The 6,810-nt window shown below is 42.4% G+C and overlaps 1 protein-coding gene across 1 annotated transcript in view; it reads left to right on the top strand.

The window, feature by feature from the left end:
- lcor (ligand dependent nuclear receptor corepressor) overlaps nt 1-6,810 on the top strand; it is a 42,499-nt gene that overhangs the window by 1,511 nt on the left and 34,178 nt on the right. The window lies entirely within an intron of this gene.

The following is a 6,810-nucleotide window of genomic DNA, read 5'->3' as shown; positions in this document are numbered from 1 at the left end:
AGGAGGTGCAGTTGTTGATATGGATGAAGTGTTGTCGGTCTGTGAGATGATCCCAGCTCAGTGTCTGTATACCTGAACAGGTTCCAGTGTGTTCCTCAGACTGTTCCCAGGTCTTCTGCTCCATCACACCCCTGTTGTTTACCACTTTAGCAGTTAATTGGCAGAAAATAAAAGAATACACCAATTACCACTCTCATTCTTTAATACCTCTCTAATCACCACTATCTCCCCGCCCACCCACCAACACAGACACACACCCCCGACGTCCTCATTCATTTGCACAAACACACAAACTCCCCCATCTCGCCTTTAATTGTTTTCAATTTGTTTCTCGTTAGCACTTCTATACGCCTGCACCTCCTTCTCTTCGCGCTTCTTTCTCCATCAAACGGGGTGCAGAGGGAGAGAGAACGCGCTACAAAAACAGGAGGGGGCAAATGAAAGGGGGTTGCATATTAGTGTTGGAGATCAAGTAAATGAAGAGCAGGAAGCAAGTAGCGGTAAAATCTGCACAGGAAGGGCAGAATCCAATAGCAGAGGGCCTGTGCAGAAAGGTAATACTTTAATATTTCCAGGTGTCGTCACCAGGAACGGAGCACAGAGGACGAAAGGAAACACAGGGACCATCTTCGTCCTCCTTCCTGCTCTCCACCACATAATGAAATAATTCGATAATTAGACGAGTAATTGGACCAATTTTTTTCCCTTTCCTCCCGCTGTGACATCTGCTTGGCTGCAGACGAGCAAAGCAAAGAGAAAAGAGGAGCGCAGATTTAGAGCAGCACCACACCCATCCCAGTCCGCTCCAGTGCATTATGGGGAAACCGGGGAACCCAAATTTGCCTTGACCAATCATTTGCCTTTTCAAAATCAGCCTTGCATACACGCTTCTGTGTGTCTTTGCAGAGAGAGGAGAGTGATTCGTTGCACATGCAGTCATCCGTTGTGCTGCTGTTTGATGTTGGGGGGTGATTCGTCAACCAATCAGAGAGCTCGACCTAGTTTTTTTTCTCTCCTTCTCTCCCTGAGCCATGACCATGTACAAATGTTGAAAGTGTGACTGGCTCAACGCCATGGCAACATAATGTAAAACCTCCAAATCCACTGTTTGATGTGTGGTGTGATGGTGTGTATCCTTGGGTTGATTCACCTTCATATGAGGCACCGCCCCGTTTTGATTGCTGTTACAGTGTTTCTGCTGCGTTAACAAGCGTGTGTGTGTGTGTGTGTGTGTGTCTATACATGTGTGTGCGATGGTGGTGTGTTAGTCACAGAAATAGCTGCCAGCGCACATCAGCCTCCTTTGAGCTCATCACCGGATACTTCAGAGAGAGAAAGAGAGATGAGATGAGATTAGGGATTTGGTTTGCCGAGAAGCCGTCAGATTGAATCGACACACCGCGTTTAGGCTGCGGGTTTATGTGTGTGTGTGTGTGTTTCTTGTAGTTTGTTTGAGTCTCTGTGTTTTACCACGCCTTTGGCCAATCATGCACATATTTGCTTTATTCATTTTCCTCCTCATTCCCCAGGACATACACCCACACGTACACACACATACATACATGCACACACACACTGCTCGCACTGTGCTAGAGGTGGTTGTGACTCTTAGTAAACAAGCTTTTATATTTGTATTTGTTCTCACACAGACAAAAATGGTTCAGCAGTTCCACTGAAGTTTGTTTCCTGCAGAGAAAAAAAGGATTTGGTTGATCTTTCACTTGGCTGTGATGTTTGTGAATCGCTGCGCTCTCTCTGTATTTCAGCACTCACACATCTTGTTTAAATTATGTCTCACTTTCCACGAATTTGGAGTTGGTTAACACAACACATCCAGAAATTATTTTATTATGAGTGAGTATTGCTTTTATACAAAACAATTTTCTTTTAACCATGGGCTTAAAATAAAGTAAATCAAGATTGACTGAGATTCATTACTGATACCGGAGAGTCTATCCAAATGAGAAATGACAGGAGTTTATTTTATTTTGTTTTGATTACTTTTGTGACAGGAACTTTAATTGCACAACACAAACTAAAAATCAGTCAAAGAGCTCTGACTTCTAAATTTGTTGTTTCAATAACAAAGGATTCTTATTAAATCTGAGTTGTTTTATTGATTGATTTATTTTAAAATTTCACACAGAAGGCTGCAATCAAATATACTAGAAAACTTTGCACACACTGAAATGGCTGAGACTGTCTGAGATGAACGTGTGGCTGTGTGTTGATATGAAGCTTTCTTGCTGTTTGTGCGACCTCTGTAGTCTTGCAATCAGACCCTCAATGCCTCACTGAGGCACCAAGGTCAGACTTTACCTCTTTCCAGCAGTCAGTCAGACATCATCCAGTCCAACCAGACAGCCGGTCTTTGGGGCGACATCTGAGACCATTGTTACGGACCTGTAAGAAAGAGCCACCCAAAGAAAGAAGAAGAGAAACACAGTCACTTTAACTACCAAGGCCACAGAATGTATGGTTAGAGATTTGATTCTCACATGCTCACAGAATTTTTTCGGGCTTTACTAGCAAGTTAGTTGTTGACAAGCTACATGTGGCTACATCCCTTCAGGACTCTTTATTAGCTCATATCTAGGTACCATTAAAAACAGTTAAATATAGTTGTCGTCAGCAGTTTAAATCTCTGCTCAAGGTAGCCCAGCTTATATTAGACTGCAAGTTCCCATAGCCACAGTAATGACGTTTTGTGCTACATTTGTCTTTTCCTTCTTTTTCTTAGTGAGTTTAGGGATTTTTGAGCACTAGGTGACAGAAACTCCAAACAAAAGCCACAGAAATGAGCTTAGCAAAAAGTAACACGTTGGCGACCAACTGCCTACACCTTTTGTGGAAACATAGCAACATGGTGTTTCCGGTCACCTGACAAATATAAGTGCACTGTTTATTCTCCTTTGGTCGACCAAGTCCTAAAAAAATATCTGAGTTGCTAAATATAGAAGCAAGCGAAGTAGCTTGTATTAGCGCTCATTTTTTTTTATGGTTTATACAAAGTTGGTATATAAAACCAAAAGCAGATGAATGTCTAAATCTTCATATTTTTATGTATCATGTGAAAGTTGGTTCACAGCAGAAGATACTGTTGTCCTAACTGTTCAGGCTCTTTTAGGTGGTGTGTCAAAATGGCGCCCTAATAATGATGACCATGCAGAGGAACATACTCAGACATAAAAAAGATCAACTATAAGATAAACTATACATTAGGCATACTGTGTGAGTGGAATCCAAATCACAGCAAATATAGAACATGTGTGGAGAAAATGGATTAGTCTGCCAGTAAATTTCTGTTTTCGTGTTTCTGGTTGCTGAGTTGTCATGTGATGTCCCCGTGTCGTGTCTCTCACTGTCACCGGAGTGGATTATATGTTTTGCAGTGTGGAGGTTATAATCAGGGTCAAAGTGCAAAGAATTGTGCAGAACAAGGTTATTTTACCTAAAAAGAAAAGCAGCCTCTGTGGAAATGGCTGCAGCTAATTGGAGCTAATTTGGAGTGCAAAGATTGGAAAGATCAGAGAGGTCTGTTGCACCATTGATTTTGAGGGCTTCATCCAACATGGACAAAACTTTAACCCTAACTCCTTTCTGCAACTTCATAGTCTCTGTAATATATAGAAAAGTTCTAACAAAGCAGCAGCATTTATCAGAGACAAAGCTTTCGGGCGGTGATGTTAAAACTTTTGCCATTGTGGCTGCTAATGCTGCTAATGCTAACTACTCAGTGAGGCTGCGTTCAGTTACTGTGGGGAGGTGGTGATCCCTTGAACACACTGATTGCTTACCGCCCCTCAGAAACAGTAAGGTAACTTCAGACCGTAGCGCTGTAGGAGAATACACATTTAAGTGCCTGAAGGCTGCTTCTTACTGTTTTATCTTGCTTGTTGAAGAAGACGGTGCATAATAGTCCTACATGGGAAGGCCCCTCTAACCGTTTCACACGTGCTTGCCTCAGGCCTTTGGCAACAGAAAGCCCAGGGCGAGCTTACCCTAATAAACGTGTGCTTATTAACCCTTAGAAATCAAAGACTTGTGGCCTGAGTTCAGGCAGAACGCTGAAGTTGCATGTGCATCGGCTGACTAGGTATCAACTGTTTAATTCATGCTTCACCGTTAGTGGCTCATACATCAATTCATCGGTCCAGCTGACTAGCACTGTCCAGTCATATTCACACTGCTGCATACATTATTCTCCTGACATACATACATACACATTGAAAAGAAAAGTACGATTAAGACTGAACTGCAGTGACCAGAAACAGAGTCCGGTCTGAGGTGTTAAGTTAACTTGGCTTGTTGTTCCTCCCTGTCTCTCTCCTACATGTTGTCTCGCTTCCTCTTCCCTTAAGCCCAGAGCCCTGTAAGGGTTAATTAGGTATTGATTTGATCAGGGCCAGACGAGGGGCCCTGTTCTACGGGCTTTGGTCATGCTAAATTATTAATGTTCATGCAGAACTATATATAGCTTAGGTCCAGTGGCCACAAGAAAGCCAAACGTTGGTTCCTTGTTCCTCTATGCTCCGTCTCCGCCTCCCTGTTTTCCTTCCGTCTCCTCTTCCCTGTTCGTTCTCAGATTGATTGCGCTGCTTCCTACAGTGTCGAGTTCCTTTCCACAGCTGTTGGGAGAGATGCTGTTTCTTCACATGCTTGCGTGTGTGTGTACACTTTGATTTTACAAGCCTACCCCGAATTAATTTTTGAGCAGCTCAGTTGCTCTCAACAGACAGAGACGCAGAGGTCCAACAGCACTGGGGGTGGGTTTTTTCTTACATGTTTTGATGTAGTTCTTGCTGGTTTTCCCTGTTGCCATGTCTACACTGAGGCAGATAAATGCATTTCCTGGTATTTTTTGAAACCATTTCCATAGGAAAAGAAAATAGCTAATGGTAATGTTGTTTCTCCTCTTGCACAGTCCACAGTTCCTCTGTTTGGTCTCTGTAAGAGCCAGACTGATAAATTGGTCAAGCTGATATTTGCTAATAAATCCCATTGATTTTACCCAACGACCACTATCAGTCCCACCCCCACCACCGTCTCCAGTGTTCCTGTTTCTCTTCAGCTGCCGATGTTTGCATGTTTCAGCCATTTTAAAGTCTAGACATTACAGCTGGTGGCCATACACAATTCATAGAACATTAGTTATATGTGTTTTTGCGTCTATTGGCCGCTAACGGTTAGAATTTCACCCGCACTGCCTGCAGACTTTTGTACTGACCAACATTGGGTGATGAGGGAGGGGTGAGGTTTAGATGATAGAATAACTGGGTTTTCTTGAATACAACGAGACCAGGATCAATTGATAGTGTAATAAAGGGGCCGTACACATTTTTTTACTAACTTTAGTTATTTATTAATAACCAAGGTGCTCTTTATCAAAAGCGCCAAATTAAAAAATAAAAATAAGCCTTGGACTGCTATAGGATTCAAATATCAGTTTCAGTTTTGGCCTTAGGAATCCTGTCTTGGTCCGGCTCTAGTGTCAACAAGTCAAACCTCTGTTCTGTCACCTGTTTTTCTTTCATATGGCCAAACAAATAGTTTATTTCCCACCTTCAATTGTAAGATAATTGAATGATGTGATCATTAATTCTTTATAAACAAGACCAAGGAGAAGTGTAATTATGCTACACTAATACTGATGAATTATTAAGTCATAGTTTAAGCCTTCATGTTTGTGTGTACATGTGTTGGGATATGGTAAACATTACAGCTAATGATAACACTTCATTATCCTGTGTGTATGTTGTCTGCATTTAAAATAGCTGATATTACACATCGCTGTCTGTGTCTGTGATGGCACATGGCACTGTTTTAAAAAGCATCTTTGCTTTTCCTCATCCACATCCTCATTTTAACCGCTCTGGAGAATGTATTGCCATTGTCCATAAAATGGACTAAAATCTTCATTTTTGTACAGTGGGAGGAAGTGGAGATGTGCTGCACAGGTGCTATAGGTTGGACCGAAACTGCAGGTCTGAACTGGATGACAGAAAATCCCCGAATATGAATAACATTTCAGATTATAAATGAAACCAACCTGAGATTACGAGAGGAATCGTGTGCTTAAATACTGAATTTATCAGGTGTGTGTTTACATAATCCATCTCTGCTTTATTGTTGAAATCCTGTTTATGTGTCACATCCTGCGCCTGCAGCAGTTCCTCAGTGAACCAGGTTTCATTGTGCCGTTCATGTGTTCACATCTGTCCACAACTCTGTGTTATAGTGGTTGTTTGTCCTTTCTGGTCCAGATGTGGATTAGCTTCATGTCTTGTGATTCCCTCCATGCTATGTATTTGTGTGTATTTTTGTGTGTGTCACGCTGCTCTCGGCTGTGCTGCCGGACTCTGTGAAGTGAAATGAAGTGACACAATGGAGGTTTTAGAGATTGGGGACAGCTCTGTGTGTGTGTGAGTCGATATTCACGTGCATTTTTGCACAACACACTGAGAGAATCTCCGACGCCATAATGTATGTGTGTGTGTGTGTGTGTGTGTGTGTGTGTGGTCTCTCTCTCTCTACCCTGTCATGAGTGAACGCTTTTGGAGTGTATTCACTAAGCTGACCTATATTTCTAGAGCTTTTGGCCTGTGCTGCAGGAGACTTTGCTCTGTTATTCGTTTCTCTAGGCAATCACGTCCCTTAAATCTCCGTTTGTCCAATCACATCCTCGTCTCATCCTGTCCAATCACAGCCTCAGGCCGCTCGGCGGGGGGTCATCCTCTACTGTTGGAGATGCACTTTGTGACTGGATGTCACTTAAATATGAAAAACACTCCATCTTCTGGCCATCTCTCT

Source organism: Morone saxatilis, unplaced genomic scaffold (assembly GCF_004916995.1).
Source record: "Morone saxatilis isolate NCDOM2014 unplaced genomic scaffold, NCSU_SB_2.0 Contig17, whole genome shotgun sequence".
Taxonomy (NCBI): Eukaryota; Metazoa; Chordata; class Actinopteri; family Moronidae; genus Morone; species Morone saxatilis.
The sequence above is the reverse complement of the archived record's forward strand: the minus strand, read 5'-3'. Positions and strand labels throughout refer to the sequence as shown.